The sequence below is a fragment of the Neovison vison genome, chromosome 13 (assembly GCF_020171115.1).
Source record: "Neovison vison isolate M4711 chromosome 13, ASM_NN_V1, whole genome shotgun sequence".
Taxonomy (NCBI): domain Eukaryota; kingdom Metazoa; phylum Chordata; class Mammalia; order Carnivora; family Mustelidae; genus Neogale; species Neogale vison.
The window spans coordinates 118,982,893-118,999,905 of record NC_058103.1 but is presented as its reverse complement, the minus strand read 5'-3'; the positions used below and the strand labels follow the sequence as shown (position 1 = coordinate 118,999,905).

At 39.6% G+C, this 17,013-nt stretch overlaps 1 protein-coding gene and 1 pseudogene across 2 annotated transcripts in view; both read right to left on the bottom strand.

The window, feature by feature from the left end:
* Positions 1-17,013, bottom strand: part of SCAPER (S-phase cyclin A associated protein in the ER) — a 569,517-nt gene that overhangs the window by 38,818 nt on the left and 513,686 nt on the right. The gene's annotated exons all lie outside the window — the stretch shown is intronic.
* On the bottom strand, positions 5,296-5,394 carry LOC122894910 (annotated as a pseudogene).

Here is a 17,013-nt window from a genome sequence, read left to right as displayed (position 1 = left end):
CATATAAGTGAAACCATATGATAACTGTCTTTCTCTGCTTGACTTATTTCACTTAGCATAATTCCCTCCAGTTCCATCCATGTTGATGCAAATAGTGGGTATTCATCCTTTCTGAAGGCTGAGTAACAGTCCATTGTATATATGTACAATATCTTCTTTATTCCTTCATCTGTTAAGGACATCTCGGCTCCTTCCACATTTGGCTATTGTGGACACTGCTTCTATGAACATTGGGGTGCATGTGACCCTTCTTTTCACTACATCTGTATCTTTGGGGTAAATATCCAGTAATGCAATTGCTGGGACATAGGGTAGCTCTATTCTTAACATCCTGAGGAACCTCCATACTGTTTTCCAGAGTGGCTGTACCAGCTTGCATTCCCACCAACTGTGTAAGAGGGTTCCCCTTTCTCCACACCCTTGCCAACAGTTGTTATTTCTTGCCTTGTCAATTTTTGCTATTCTAACTGGTGTAAGGTGGAATCTCAATGTGGTTTTGATTTTAAATTTCCTGATGGCTAATGATGTTGAACATTTTTCCACATGTCTGTTAGCCATTTGTATGTCTTCTTTGGAGAAATGTCTGTTTATGTCTTCTATCCATTTGTTGACTTGATTATTTGTTTTTGGGGTGTTGGGTTTGAGAAGTTCTTTGTAGATCTTGGATACCAGTCTTTTATCTGTAGTGTCATTTGCAAATAAATTCTTCCATTCAGTGGGTTACCTCTTTTTTTTTTGTTGACTGTTTCCTTTGCTTTGCAGAAGCTTTTTATATTGATGAAGTCCCAAAAGTTCTAAAATTTGTATGGAATGAGAAAAGACCCAGAATCACCAAGGAAATGTTGAAAAAGAAAAACAAAGCTGGGGGGCATCACGTTGCCTGATTTCAAGCTTTATTGCAAAGCTGTGATCACCAAGACAGCATGGTACTGGCACAAAACCAAATACATAGATCAATGGAACAGAACAGGCAGGCCAGATATGGACCCTTAACTCTATGGTCGACTAATCTTAGACAAGCAGGAAAAAATACTCAATAGAAAAAAGGCAGTTTCCTCAATAAATGGTACTTAGAAAATTGGACAGCTATATACAGAAGAATGAAACTTGACCATTCTCTTACACCATACACAAAGATAAACTCAAAGTGATGAAAGACCTCAATGTGAGGCAGGAATCCATCAAAATCCTAGAGGAGAACATAGGCAGTAACCTCTTTGTCGTCGGCCACAGCAACTTCTTTCAAGACACATCTCCAAAGACAAGGGAAACAAGAGTGAAAATAAACTTTTGGGACTTTATCAAGATAAAAAGCTTCACCTTTAGTTGGCCCTAAAAAGCAAGTGCAACAGGCTGGGATACTACAACCCCCTTTACTTGTTTGTTCCTGGCTTATTTGCTCTCTTCTTCCTGGTCCCCATTTTTCTGGCTTGGTAACACCAACTGTGATCTTCTAGACGGTTCTACTACCTTCTTGGATTTTTGGCTTTGTTCATTTCTTCAGTTCTGGAATTCTGAGGGATCCTGTGAGAACTTCCCATTTTAGTCCCTGAACTTTGAGATTCCACTCAGTCTTCTGGATAGTGTTGGGAATGGATGGGATTAAGTCACTGTCTCTCCCACTGATGGATGTAAACTTCACTGTTCAAAAGTGAATTATTTTTTTAGAGGTAGTCCAGTGTGGGCTTTTAAGTACAGGGATATTCTGGGAAAGCTGATCTACATCCAGTGATATCATTCATCAGGATTTGTGATGAGCACAAGGGGCATGATGATCTGTCAGATACTCTCAGTTTGAAAAGCCAAAGTGCCTGTGCCCCCAGAACAGTGACCAACTGTAACATGTGCAGCCAAAGAAGATCTGGTTCCTGTCCCAGGGAGGTTACATGAGGCGCAGGCATGTGTATTAGTTCCTACTGCTGATGGAACACATTATCACAAGCTCGTAGCTCAAAACAATACAAATTTATTCTCGTACAGTTTGGGAGGTCAGAATCCAAAATAAGTCTCACTGGGCTAAAAATCAGGTGTTATTAAAGCTGTGTTCCTTCCAGAGGCTCCACGGGAGAATTCGCTTCCTTGCCTTTCACAGCTTCTAGAGTGCAAACAGATTCCTTGGCTTGTGGCCCCTTCCTCCATCTTCAAAGTAAGCAGCAAAGCACCTTCAAGTCTCTCTAACACTTTCCCAGTTCCCTCTTTCACTTACAAGGACCTTTGTAACTACATTGGGCCCACCTGGATAAGCCAGGATACTCTTCCCATCCCAAGATCTTAACTTAATTTCTGCATATCTCTTTGGTTATGTGAAATAACACATTTACAGTTTTGGAGGATTAGGATATAGATATCTCTGGCAGGGCATTATTCTCCCCCCCTTTTTTTAATGTTAAGATACATATAACATAAAATTTACCATCTTATTTTAGGTGTATAGTTCATTGATATTAAATTCATTTATTATGATGTTTAACCTTCACTACAAACCATCCCCATAACTCTTTCATCTATACCTAGTAAACAATAATTCCCCACCTCCACTTCCCCCTACAACCACCATTCTACTTCCTGTCTCTATGACTTTGACTACTCTAAATACTTCATATAAGTGAAATCATCACAGAATACTTAGTTTCTTTGTGACTGGTTTATTTCACTTAGCATAATGTCCCCGAGGTTCATCTATATTATAGAATGTGCCAGAATTTCCCTACTTTTTAAGGCTAAATAGCATTCCATTGAATGTATACACCACTTTTTGTGTATCCATTCATCCACTGATGAACACCTGGATTGCTTCCATGTTTTAGCTATTGCAAATAATGCTTCTGTGAACACAGGCATACAAATAAGTTTTTAAAATCCTTTTCCCAATTCTTTCAGATACATGCCCAGAAGTGGAATTGCTTGATCACATGGTAATTCTATTTTTAATTTTCTGAGGAACTGCCAAATTTTCCACAGCAGCTATATCATTTACACTCACACCAATAATGCACAAGGGTTCAAATTTCTCTGCATCCTCACCAACACTTGCTATTGTCTTTTTTTTTTTTGATAGTAGCCATCCTAATGGGTATGAAGAGGTATCTCACTATAGTTTTGATTTGTATTTTATTATCAGTAATGTTAAACTTCTTTTCATGTGCTCATTGGGCATTTGTATATCTTCTTTGGAGAAATGCCTATTTAAGTTTTTTTTGCCCATTTTTAAAAAAAGGTGTTATTTATTTATTTGAGAGAAAGAGAGAGAGTGAGTGAGAGACAGGATGAGAGGGGAGAGGGTGAGAGGGAGAAGCAGACTCCCTGCTGAGTTGGGAGCCCGATGCGGGACTCAAACTTGGCACTCTGGGATGATGACCTCACACCACCCAGGAGCCCTTGCCCATTTTTTAAAGTGTTTTTGTTGTTGTTGTTGTTGTTGTTGTGGAGTTTTAGGAGTTTTCCATGGTCTCTGTATATTAATTCCTTGTCAGATATATAATTTGCAAATATTTTATCCCATTCTCCAGGTTGCCTTTACACTATGTTGATACCGTCTTTTAATGCATAAATTTAAAAATTTTTCATGAGAAAAATACTTTTTCTTTGTCATTGTTAATGTATAAAAATGCAATCGCTTTTTGTTAGTAGACTTTGTATTCTGCTACCTTGCCAAATTCATTTACAATTTTTAACAGGTTTTTCCTTTCTTTCTTTTTTTTGGGGGGTGTGAAATCTTAAGGGTTTTCTACATCTAAGAGCATATCATTTGCAAACAGAGATCATTCTAATAACACTACACTTCTGATTTGGATGCCTTTTATTTATTTATTTTTGCCTAATGGCAAAAACTGGGACAGAAATCCCAGTACTATGTCGAGTTGAAATGGCAGAAGTGGGCGCCCTTGCCTTGTTCCTGATCTTAAAGGAAAGTCTAGTCTTTCACCATGATTATGATGTTCCCTGTGGGATTTGCATATATGGTTTTTATTATGTGGATGTACTTTCTTTCTGTTCCTAGTATTTTTGAGCGTTTTAAAAAATTAAAAAAAAGATTTTATTTATTAGTGAGGGAGAGAACATGTGCACATGTATGAGCAGGGGAGAGACAAAGGGCGAGGGATAGGGAGATAGCAAATCTCTCATGCAGACTCCACTCTGAGCAAGGAGCCTGATGTGGGACTTGACCTTAACAATCCTGAGATCGTAACCTGAGCTGAAAGCAAGAGTCACATACTTAAACAACTGAGTCATCCAGGCACCCCAAGTGTTTTATAATGAAAGGGTGTTGAATTTGTCAAATGCTTTTTCTGTATCAATTGAGATGATCACGCATTTTTGTTTCCATCATTCTGGTAACGTGGTCTAATTACAATGACTGATGTTCATTTACTGAACCGTCTTTGCACTGCAGGAATAAATCCCACTTGGTCATGATGTACATAATCCTTTTACCATGCCTGCTAGATTTGGCTTGGTAGTTTTGTTGAACATTTTTACATCAATGTTCATAAGGGTTATCAGTGTGTAATTTTCTCTCTGTGTCGTACCTTTGTCTAGCTTTGGTTTCAGGGTAATGCTGGTTTCATAGAATGAGTCAAAGTGTTCCCTTCCCTTCAGTTTTTTTTTTTTAAAGATTTTATTTATTCATTTGACAGAGAGAGATCACAAGTAAGCAGAGAGGCAGGCAGAGAGAGAGGAAGGGAAGCAGAGCAGAGAGCCCAATGCGGGACTTGATCCCAAGACCCTGTGATCATGACGTGAGCAGCGGCTTAACCCACTGAGCCACCCAGGTGCCCCTCCCTTCAGTTTTTGAGAAAGGCTTGAGAAAGATTGGTGTTAGTTTTTCAAATATTTGGTAGAATTCACAACTGAAGCTATTAAGTCTAGGGCTTTCCTTTGAACATTTTTGATTACCGATTCAATCTCCTTACTAGTTCTATAGGTCTATTCAGATTTTCTATTTCTTTCTGATTTAGCCTTGGTAGGTATTTTGTTTCTAGAAATTTATCCATTTCATCTAGGTTATCCAATTTGTTGGCGTACATTGTTAATAGCTCTCTCTCATAATCCTTTTTATTTCTGTAGAATTGATAGTAATGTTCCCACATTCTTTTCTTCCCTCACCTTTACTGAGGTATAATTGACAAACAAAATTATAACTTATTTAAAGTATACAACATGATGATTTGATATATGGATACATTGTGAAATGATTCTCACAATCAAGTTAACATATCCATTACTTCACATAGTTATATAGTAGAATGCTTAAAATCTACTCTCTTAGTAAATGTCAAGTATATTATAACTACAAGAAATATGGAACACTTCAAGAATTTGAGTGTCATCCTTGTGCAGGAGCCATACTAATCTCTGTGTTTTTCCAGCTTTAGCACTCCATTTTCATTTGAGCTTAATAATTTGATTCTTCTCTCTCTCTTTTTTTTAGTTCATCTAGTTGAAGGTTTTGTTAATTCTCTTGCTCCTTTCAAAGAACTCAAAGTTTGGTTTCATTGATTTTCTTTTTGTTATTTTGTTCTCTATTTCATTGATCTCTGCTATAATCTTTATTATCTCCTTCCTTCTTTTTTTTATTTTTTAATTTTTTTCCAATTTATTTATTTTCAGAAAAACATTATTCATTATTTTTTCACCACACCCAGTGCTCCATGCAAGCCGTGCCCTCTATAATACCCACCACCTGGTACCCCAACCTCCCACCCCCCCGCCACTTCAAACCCCTCAGATTGTTTTTCAGAGTCCATAGTCTCTCATGGTTCACCTCCCCTTCCAATTTACCCAAATTCCCTTCTCCTCTCTAATGCCCCTTGTCCTCCATGCTATTTGTTATGCTCCACAAATAAGTGAAACCATATGATAATTGACTCTCTCTGCTTGACTTATTTCACTCGGCATAATCTCTTCCAGTCCCGTCCTTGTTGCTACAAAAGTTGGGTATTCATCCTTTCTGATGGAGGCATAATACTCCATAGTGTATATGGACCACATCTTCCTTATCCATTCATCTGTTGAAGGGCATCTTGGTTCTTTCCATAGTTTGGCGACTGTGGCCATTGCTGCTATAAACATTGGGGTACAGATGGCCCTTCTTTTCACGACATCTGTATCTTTGGGGTAAATACCCAGGAGTGCAATTGCAGGGTCATAGGGAAGCTCTATTTTTAATTTCTTGAGGGATCTCCACACTGTTCTCCAAAGAGGCTGCACCAACTTGCATTCCCACCAACAGTGTAAGAGGGTTCCCCTTTCTCCACATCCTCTCCAACACATGTTGTTTCCTGTTTTGTTAATTTGGGCCATTCTAACTGGTGTAAGGTGATATCTCAATGTGGTTTTAACTTGAATCTCCCTGAGGGCTAATGATGATGAGCATTTTTTCATGTGTCTGATAGCCATTTGTATGTCTTGATTGGAGAAGTGTCTGTTCATATCTTCTGCCCATTTTTTGATATGTTTGCCTGTTTCGTGTGGGTTGAGTTTGAGGAGTTCATTATAGATCCTGGATATCAACCTTTTGTCTGTACTGTCATTTGCAAATATCTTCTCCCATTCCGTGGGTTGCCTCTTTGTTTTTTTGACGATTTCCTTTGCTGTGCAGAAGCTTTTGATTATGATGAAGTGGAAAAAAGACAGTCTCTTCAATAAATGGTGCTGGGAAAACTGCACAGCTATATGTAGAAGAATGAAACTCGACCATTCTCTTACACCGTACACAAAGATAAACTCAAAATGGATAAAAGACCTCAACGTGAGACAGAAATCCATCAGAATCCTAGAGGAGAACATAGGCAGTAATCTCTTTGATACCAGCCACAGCAACTTCTTTCAAGATATGTCTCCAAAGGCAAAGGAAACAAAAGTGAAAATAAACTTTTGGGACTTCATCAAAATCAAAAGCTTCTGCTCAAATTCCCTTCTCCTCTCTAGCGCCCCTTGTCCTCCATGCTATTTGTTATGCTCCACAAATAAGTGAATTGGAAGGGGAGGTGAACCATGAGAGACTATGGACTCTGAAAAACAATCTGAGGGGTTTGAAGTGGCGGGGGGGTGGGAGGTTGGGGGTACCAGGTGGTGGGTATTATAGAGGGCACGGCTTGCATGGAGCACTGGGTGTGGTGAAAAAATAATGAATACTGTTTTTCTGAAAATAAATAAATTGAAAAAAATTAAAAAAAATAAAAATAAGAAAAAAAATGTCAAAAGCATGTGGGTTGAAAATTGGGGGTCAGAGATAGTGGAAAGAGGGAAGTACTGATTCTTTCAATCCAATAGAGTAGCCATAAGCTCTCTTCATAGAGTAGAACTGCACTGTCCAATACAATAATCATAGCCATGTGTGGCTGCTTCTGAGTTCTTGAAATACAGCTAATCTGAACTGAGATGTGCTATAAGTATAAAATACCGGATTTTGAAAGCTTTAAAGTACCTTATTAATGATATTTTATTTTGATTACATGTTAAAATTATAATTTTGGGATACATCAATTTAATTAAATACATTGTTAACATTAAAAAAAAAAAGCTTCTGCTCTTTCTACTTTTTAAGTAATCAGATCATGCCACTCTCTGGCTTAAAATCCTCACATGGCTTCCCATCATACATTGAATAAAACCCAGACTTCTGCTCTCTCGGTCCTCAACTCCTGGCCCTTACTTTGACTTCATCGAGCACTTTCTTTCCTGCTCGTCACATTCTAGTATTCTGCCTTCTCTGTTTCTGGAACACACCAGCCCCAGATATTTGGGAGTCATCAACTTAGCATTTCTTCTCAACTACAATATTCTTCCCTTGGATCATTACATGGTTGACTCCTTAGTTTCAGTGTCATCTCCCCAGAGAAGCTTCCCTAACCTCTCCACCTACAAGCCACTGTACTATTACCCACTTTATTTTCTTGTATTGCCACCACTAGTTCATATTATCTAATTTGTTTACTGATTTATTGTCGTCTTCTCCTGTTAGATTGTAAGTTCCATAAGTGTAGGTGTTTTGTCTACTACTACAGCCAATGCCTGGACAAATGTCTGGCATATATCAACTGCTCAATAACTTGTAATGAATCAGGAGTAAACAAATGAATGAATAAAGAATATAAGATAAATGAATGAATAAAGAATAAATAAAGGGATGAATAAATAAAGCAATGGAAGGAAGTGAGTAAGAATTAGTCTCATTCCTGCCCAAGGAATGAGGGTCTTGAATATCTTCTCACCTCAGAGGGAGAAGAATATGAGATGTGGGCAGCCTTTCTTCCCATGTGAAGAGCAGGTGCAGGAAATGGGGTCCTGGCATAAATTAACTATATACACTGGTGTTTGCTAACTCTGCCAGTCACAAGCTATCTCCTTTTTATTTTGTTTTTGGCCGGTGCTATGTGCCTCAAGGGGAACTGCTAGGACATGGGGATCCTTCCTTAGGGAAATCTTAGTTGAAGACACAAAACAAATACATAGGACAAGAGAACTAATGAATTAGCAGTAGGCAAGTATTAAGTAAGAGGTATAAATAGTAGGTTCCATCTCATATTTCTGAGGCAAGCATCCCTTTGATTATATCATAGAGGACTGAAATGGATTCTGGGAGATAAGTTAGAGGTAACTAAAGTCACATGACAAGAATCATGAGCAGAATAAGGTGGCGAAGAGCAACAGCCTACTTTGGGTGAAAGCCAATGGGTTTTAGAATCTGACATATTAAGTATAACTTCTTGGTAGGAACTGCCAGTAGGAATTCCAAGAGGAAATGTCCATCAGGGCTTTGTTATGAATATGATCTGTGCCTTAACTTCACTTGCTCCTGCCTTGATTTACTTTTTCCTATTTTCTTTTGTTCTAATTTTTTCATTAAAAAAATACTGTACTCTCTCACAAATCTGTTTGGAAAAAAGTGGGGAACAATAAATATATATTAAAAACAGCACCTCAGGCAAGAGACAGATGTGTTAGTTCCCATTTGCCCCTGCCTTGTCTAAGCCTGTAAGGGAAGAATTATCAAATTCACTTTTACAATGTGAGGAAACAGGCTTTGAGAAGCCAAATCTACCACTGTCCCAGGGCTAGGAGAGCAGGAAGAGCACCCACATTTTTCTGACTCCCAATCTGTGCTCTTCAACACAATCCCACACAAAGGTTTTCTTCTTGAGATCCTGCCCTCCAAAGTTCTAGAACCAGGAGGAGTCTAACTGCAAGTATATCCTGGATATATTCTGCTGCTCTAAGCCTGGTGAGCCTAAACATGTACTGACAGTCTGCCTTCGTCATACCTTATCCCCTCTGGGAGTGGTAAGTGACTGAAGGCTACCCCTAAACGTTGGTCTTGTGGGGTATGATCCAGAAAGCTCCCTTTCTCTGGCACAGTGCCTGGCACATAGTGGACATACAAGTTGAATTGTAGCAATGAAGTGGTCATCATTCTGTCTCTATAACTCAACTAAGTCTTTATTATTAGCAGGGATGAATCTTTCAGAAATCTCTAAACTAGCCATTACCCAGTTGTGAATATAGAAATAGCCCAGAAGTTTTGCTCTTGTGTTCTTCTCACTCTCTAGCTCTGAAGCATGTGGTAGTCACTCCTCCTTATCACTCTTAGAGGCTACCGTGCTCCCTTGGTACGAGCAGGATTGCTGGAATGTAACTCTACAAGGAGCATTTAGCCTGGGACACATAAAAGGTGTTCACCAAATGTTACTTCCTTTACTTTTACTTGCTGAGTCCTATTATATTTACTTCATTCCCTATCTCCCAATCTCAGAAAGTCTTTTGTCTAAGGACAGTAGCTAATGACCACAAAAGGTTTGAAAGTTAACAGAAGTGATGTCAAAAGATAGGGTGACAACACCAGATATAAGACTGCAGAGAGAATAGAAGACAGATGAGAACAGGATATTGGAAACACATTTATCTTCAGAGTAGGCTGGAACGTGGAAGACTGCATCTTTCAAACACAACTATGGCAATATTTCTGGTCCTATATGCTCTTCTAGGACCTTCATATTCCCCATGAAGAGGTGAAGTCCTATTTCTCCTCCCTTTGAAGCAGTTGGGGGGATGTTGTGATTCTCTTGATGAACAGAATTCAGAGGAAGTCATTCTGCATAACTTCTGAGGCTAGCTCATAAAAGGTAATATGGTTTCTACTTAGTTCTTTGTCAAGATGCTCCTTCTTGGAATGTGGCACCACATTGGAAATCCAAATTAGCACTGCAGAGTGACCAGATAGAAAGGTCCTCAGCTAACAGCCATATGAACTACAGATTTGTGTGAATAAGCACTTTGATTTCAACTGCTAGCCTTCCAACTTCTAGCCTTCTTCCAACTGAGGCCCAGATATCGTGGAACAAAAATAAGCCATTCTCTATGTATCTTGACAAAATTCCTGACACAAAGTCTGTGAGATTAATAGATGGCTTTTTTTTTTTTTAAAGATTTGTTTTTTTTTTTTTTTAAATGTACTCTCTACCCCTGATGTGGGTCTTGAACTCATGACCCTGAGATCAAGAGTTGCACGCTCTAATGCTGAGCCAGCCAGGTGCCCCAACAGATGGCTGTTTTATGCCACTAAGTTTTGGGGTGATTTGTTATATAGTCATAGTAATTGGAACAAGGAGAAGAAAAGCAAAAGAAAATATGTGGAAGGGTAAGACCAGAGAAGTTCAGGGAGAAGAGCAGGATTAGAATATTCTGTAAGTTGTCAAAGAGCAATCAGGACTAGTTCTAATGGGTAGCAGTAGGAAAACAGGTTACAGATGGGTATGAGAGATTTATTAGGCATTAAAACTTACCAATGACAGAATACATTCCCTTAATAAGTAATGAGTTCCCTGTCAAAAGAGATATTCAAATATAGACTGGATGAGGTTATTGAAGAGATTCACACATGAATAGAAGACTGGATTAAGGTAACATTAAGGCTCCTTCCAATCAGCAAAATGTGACAACAGATTAGATCTGGGGTACAAGGAAGAGAGATGAGACAGAGATGACAATGTCTGGAGTCTGATGAGGTCATATATAGATTTAGAGAGGATTAAAATAAATTCTTTTTCATTCCTTTGCTTCTTCCCCGGGTGATTGTTAATGGTTTCTCCCACATTCTACCTCCTCTCTAATACGTTCTCCACCAGGTACTCTTGATACTTGATTAATGCTCTCAGAATATGCTTCTTAGCAAGCCACTTCAAAGGTTTTTGATGACACCACTATAACCACATCTCAGCAAGTCATTTTATATAGTTCACACAGTACTCTTACACTTATTATCTAATCTTTTCTATCTATCTTATCTATCTTATTATTACACTTATTATCTAACCTCCTAACAACCTGGGGGGGGCACTAAAATCACCACTACAGACATCTCACAATGAAGCTCAAGGAAGTACTCCACTGGTTCTTCATGTATCTCTCCCATGATGTCTTGGCTTTAGTTCTTTTCTATATTTGCCTTTCTCTCAGCTCTAAATGTTCCAACCTTTCCTGTCTTTCAAGGTCTATATTAAATTTTAGTCACTCTAGGGAATCGCTAATTCCTACAACTAAGAGTGGTCTTTCCCTCCTTTTAACTCCATCGATAATGATGTAATAACAGTAGCCAATGTTTACTAAGCATGTACTACGTGCCAGGCAGTGTGCTAAGTGCTTCCATGTGTTATCTTCTATCCTCTGTATCACTCTCTGCCTTATACAGTGGGTCTCTGTATACACGTCTTCTTTCCTCTACTAGTTGACGAGGTCCTTGAGGACACAAGTGATGTCTGAGTCATTTCTGCTTTCTCCCAAGCTTAGCACAGCGCCTGGCATAGAGCAAGTGCTACATAAATATTTGTTTAATGCATGAGTGAATAATTCAGGCAGGCAGAGTTCAAGTTTACCTTTGCCTGAACAAATGGTTTTCAAGCACCCTTAAACACTTGAGAAGCACTCATTTATATCCACATAGTTAATGAGCTAAGTTATAAATCATTCTTATCATTTTGTGACACTGGTTTCCAGGGACCTTGGCTAGAACCCATTTTGTTAGTGTAGTTTATGGATATGAAAATAAAACCCACAAATACATATAACAACAAACTCCTTTTTGTGTAAATACATTCTAGAATTCAGAATAGTCTTCTCCAACCACTCAAAATTAGCTAGGTTTTATAAGCTCATCTCCTTACATGAGGACTACTGCTTCTAGCCCTCTCCCTGTAGTGCCTAGTATGGTTATGGACTAGGAAGTGATTGCTGACTCAGTGAAAGGGCTGTGTTGGCTGTAATTTATAATCACTCATTACTGTTCAGATCCTATTATTCAGCTAAGGAGTCAGCATCTTTGAGGGGGCCTCCGTAAGTCTCAGCCAATTAAGTCAGTTGAGATGCTGCCCTGAGATTTGAAAACTATCCTTTTCTCTTTACTACTTAAAGGACAAGAATGGAAAAGTGACAACAGTGAAGGCCAAACAAATGAGCATTTTTGAAAGTCCTATTACAGAGGGTTGAATTCTGCTTAAGTGATTAAGAATTGTAACTCGCAGAAAGTTCTTGGATTCACATTCTGAAGTAATCCTAACATAAAATCAATCCTTTCAGCAGAAGATCACAATTTCAATTTTTACTTAAATACAAGTTCAAAACCAGGCCTGGTACAAAAATCATCCACCTTTCCCCCACCCCCTCCCACACCGGTGCTAAAGCAAAGATTACTAACATAACCCCCTGACACCCAAATTTTCTTTCACAAAACCTAGGTAAAAATGAGAAGATTAAGGTCACAATAGGAGAGTAGAGCAAAGGCAGCCCTGCTGTAATCACCGTCACAAAAGCTGGGCCACCAGCAGACTGCAGTGTTTACCCAGAGCCCTGGGCTAATCAGTGTACTTAATTATCTCAGGGCTTGCCAGCTCATAAGAAGCGATTTTTGAAGGCCTCTCTGGCTCCTCTTTGTCTTTCTATTTCTGCTGGTCATAAAAGAGCTTTGACAACAAGCCTTCCCCAACCTTCTGGCTCCTTGGTTTGTCCTGATAGCCAAAACAGGCATTATGTGAATGACTCTGATACAACAGCCACACTACCTTTCTCCCTAGACACAGTGTGACCTTCTAGAGAGAAACTCTGACACATGTAACAAAGTGCTTTCAACAGGCCATTGTAGGTTGTAGTTTAGAAATAAAATTTCCATGAAAAAAGGGGAAGTAGTCTGAAATGGTCTTGTAAATATCAGAGGCAAACTAATCTGAAGAGGTCAGAAAGCCCTGTATTCTTGTGGCTTGGTGGCATTCAGGAAATGTTGAGGACTGAAGGATGAGGAGAGCAGCAATTAGGGATCCTTCTTTCACCCCATTCACACAAGTGGCTGATACTTATCCTGCTAAGAATTTCCTAGGTAAATTAAGCCAGGAAACCACCTGGACCTTTTTTCCTAGAATAATCTGCTTTTGTAGCAAGGCCTACTAATAGAAATTGGTTGAGTAACTAAAGATGGAGAAGGAAATTATAAGGGGAAAAATATGACCAAAGACTCTCAAAAACCACCATGTGCCACGTGTTAACACCATGTGTTAACCACGGATTTATTTAAAATCCAGTTGCAGGGACGCCTGGGTGGCGCAGTTGGTTAAACGACTGCCTCCGGCTCAGGGCGTGATCCTGGAGTCCCGGGATCGAGTCCCACATCAGGCTCCCAGCTCCATGGGGAGTCTGCTTCTCCCTCTGACCTTCTCCTCGCTCATGCTCTCTCTCACTGTCTCTCTCTCTCAAATAAATAAAATAAAATCTTAAAAAAAAAAAATTAAAAAAAAAATTTAAAATCCAGTTGCACATGAACATAGAAACAATATACATATATACAAAGACACTGGTCTACTTGGATAATCCTTAGGCATAGTTCCTCTATGGAAAACTGCTTATATTTCCTACTCTGGAGATAATGCCATCTACCACTCACAAATTTCAAGTCAGAAGCCTGGGAGCCATTAGATTCCTCCCCGCTTCCTTTTACTTCCCATGCCACCAAGCTCTATGCCATCTCTCTAACATATATTTCGTCTCCTCTTAATGCATTTGCTCTTATTTCTGCTGTTCCCACAGCCCTCAACAGTTCCCACTTGCCTCATGCAAGAGCCTCTCCATTAGTCCTTCCACTTCTAGGTCATGCCATTCCAGTTCTTTCTACACTTTTCACTTAACAGAAATGTGATCCTGTTACTCTCTCTTAAACAACTTCAGTGACTTTCCATAGCTCTGTGTAGCACATAAGCTCTTGTCTCCCTTTTGGCCCCCTAGGAGCTAACATCTATGGGATTCATTTAATACTTCAACTCCAGTCACTCTTCATAGTTACCCTATTGTGCAGCTACATCAAACTGAGCATGAGAAAATATCTTGTCTATCTGTATCTCTTGGTTTGGGTTGCTTCTAAACCAGGCCCTGAAACAAGGGTATGGGTACAAGGAGTTTACTTGCGACAAAGCCGATCAAGGATGTGTTGCCACATAGCTTACCACCAGTGCCCCTCTGACAGACTGTACAGAACACCTTGGAACTGCCTCACTGAGGGTTAGCGGAGCTGCAGAGTAATCCACCTATTTACTGCTGGAGAGTCACTCCTGGAGGTATCAACTCCCTGGCACTTGTAGCAAACAGCTACTTGTCCAGAGAATATCCCCAGGCAGGCAGAGAAATTCAGGAATCTGTTGTCAGGCAACCTCCAGGGGTGCCAAAGACAGCAATAACATCTGCTACATCACACAGTGCATGTATTATGTCCCCTTTCTCTGTTGCATTCTTCCCGCTACTGTCTTCCTGGGTCCTTTAAGATTTAGTCCATTGAAACCTTTCTTGACCTCCTGTAGGAGTGCTTTACCTCTGTGTCTGTGAACAGTCTCTTCTGTGGCAGCTGTTAGTTTACAGGTGTGACCCCAGACCAGGCTCTGGGCTCCCTGAGGGCAGTATCTTGGGTACCTGTTTTGGCATCTGGCACAGGGCAGATGCTCAGTGTCTACTGAAGAGGAAATGACTGTGTGTGTTAAAGAGAAAGGAATCCTGTATTCCATATATGTAATTGAGAAAATCTTAAAAGAAATTAAATATAGGCTCCTACCATTTTGAATTATACCAAGTCAAGCGTGTAGGTGAGAGTGCTGAGTAGGAATCTTGTATCCTAATTCAAGTTAGGTTGGCTCAGTTGCTTTCCCTATAAAAGTGGCCTCTAAGCTTCTTTTCAAGCTCCACAGATTTCAGGTGACTAAATCTGTGTGTGTAAGTGAAAGCTGAAGCCCCCAAACTGTACAACAAACACATAAGGAAAAGCTTACGTGTGTGATATTCATCTGGATTTAAGGAAAGAATATAGGTGACAAAGACTTGGATGCTGGCAGGTTTATAATGCTGTGTAAACAAAAGAACCACTGTCAGAAGGGGTCTCCTGGGTGAGAGGATACCTCCCAATGAGCAGCCTGGCTACTGCACAGGGCCTAGCTGGGCAGCACGGCCAACCCTAAGTTGGCAGGCGCCAATGCCCTGGATGGAACCCTATTCCTTCTGTGAGCCTCTCTGTGGTGTGGTACCACTTGATCATATTTAGGTTATAGACCCATGAAGAGCCACTTCCTAAGTTATCACCTAATCCCTGGAAGGTAGGCTCTGTCTGCACTTCTAGAAGGGAACACTGAATACAGGTTATGCTTGGCCTCCCAAACTTTCAGGTAGTCTTAATCTTCCTAGAAATGTGACTAGGGGTAGAGGGAGGTTAACATAAAGAAGAATAGATGGGTTTAGGGGTCCTATGTATAACAGACTAAAAAAATATTAAGCCAGTTCATTTCAGAAAGCAAATTCTCTTTTAAAATATTCTGAACATAGTCACTGGCATTCTGTGTACATTGAATATGGATGGATATTTCTTAAGTACCTAGACTTTAGAAGTTTCAAATTTTTAATTTTTATTTTAGTTTTAATTTTCTTCTTGACATGTCCTTAAAAAACATATAATTCTTTCTCTAACAAATCGGTGCCATAAAAAAAGAGGCAGAGGGGAAAGAGAACTATTATAGAATAAGAGAGACTTGAGAGACATAACAACCAAATGACACCTGAAATTTGGATTCTGGTTCCAAGAAACTTAAGGTAGAAAGATGTCTGAGACAGTGGGGGAAAGTGAACATAGACCAGGTATGCTACAAAATTACTGTTTATTATGCTAGGTGTGATAATGGCATCAGAGATGCGCGCTTTAGTATCTTCCCTGAAATGAATACCTGAAATTTGTTATAACATGCTCTACCTATAACTCCCTGCACCTGAAACAAAAATCCAACAAAACAAAACAAAAACCGAGGAGGTGAATGGGGGAATAAAATAAGACTGGAAAAATACTGATAATAGTTGGAGCTAGAAAATGGATACTATCAGGGCTCGTCACTGTACCCTTTCATTTTAGGAATGTTTGCAAAAGTATATAAAATACAAACAAAATGGGCTACAGCAAAAAATATATATATATGCAGTGCTGTTTAGAATTTAATTGTAAGAAAACTATTTTACTAAACATTCTTAATATGCCTGAGGGCTATGTCATATTCCTATCAGAAACACTGAATCATTATTGCAAATAATTCTTAATTGGTGAGAAGGGAAAGAAAAGAACATAATGTGGGTTTACTCTGCCTGTCCTAGAGAATTATTACTTTTGAGGACTAGTATACAGGATTAAGGGGAGGGGTCTAAAGAGCCAACCAGGCCAGCAGCTGTCCCTGGCACACTGGCTATAATTATGTCCATAGCGTAGAGGCCGCTTTTGGGCAACCAACTTGTGTAACAGAAACCTGAGTAAGGTAGAGGGCCCACAGTGACCAACCCCCATGGTGAATACGAATAGGTCCATTAGACTACCCACCTCAGAACATCCATAAGCCCCAGCTGACCAATGGGCTACTTCCACCAATGGGCTACCAGGCACAGGTACCAAAAACAGAAAATTCCATATGTTCCCATACCTCTTCACTACTCCCTCCTTAACTACAGCCCCCCACC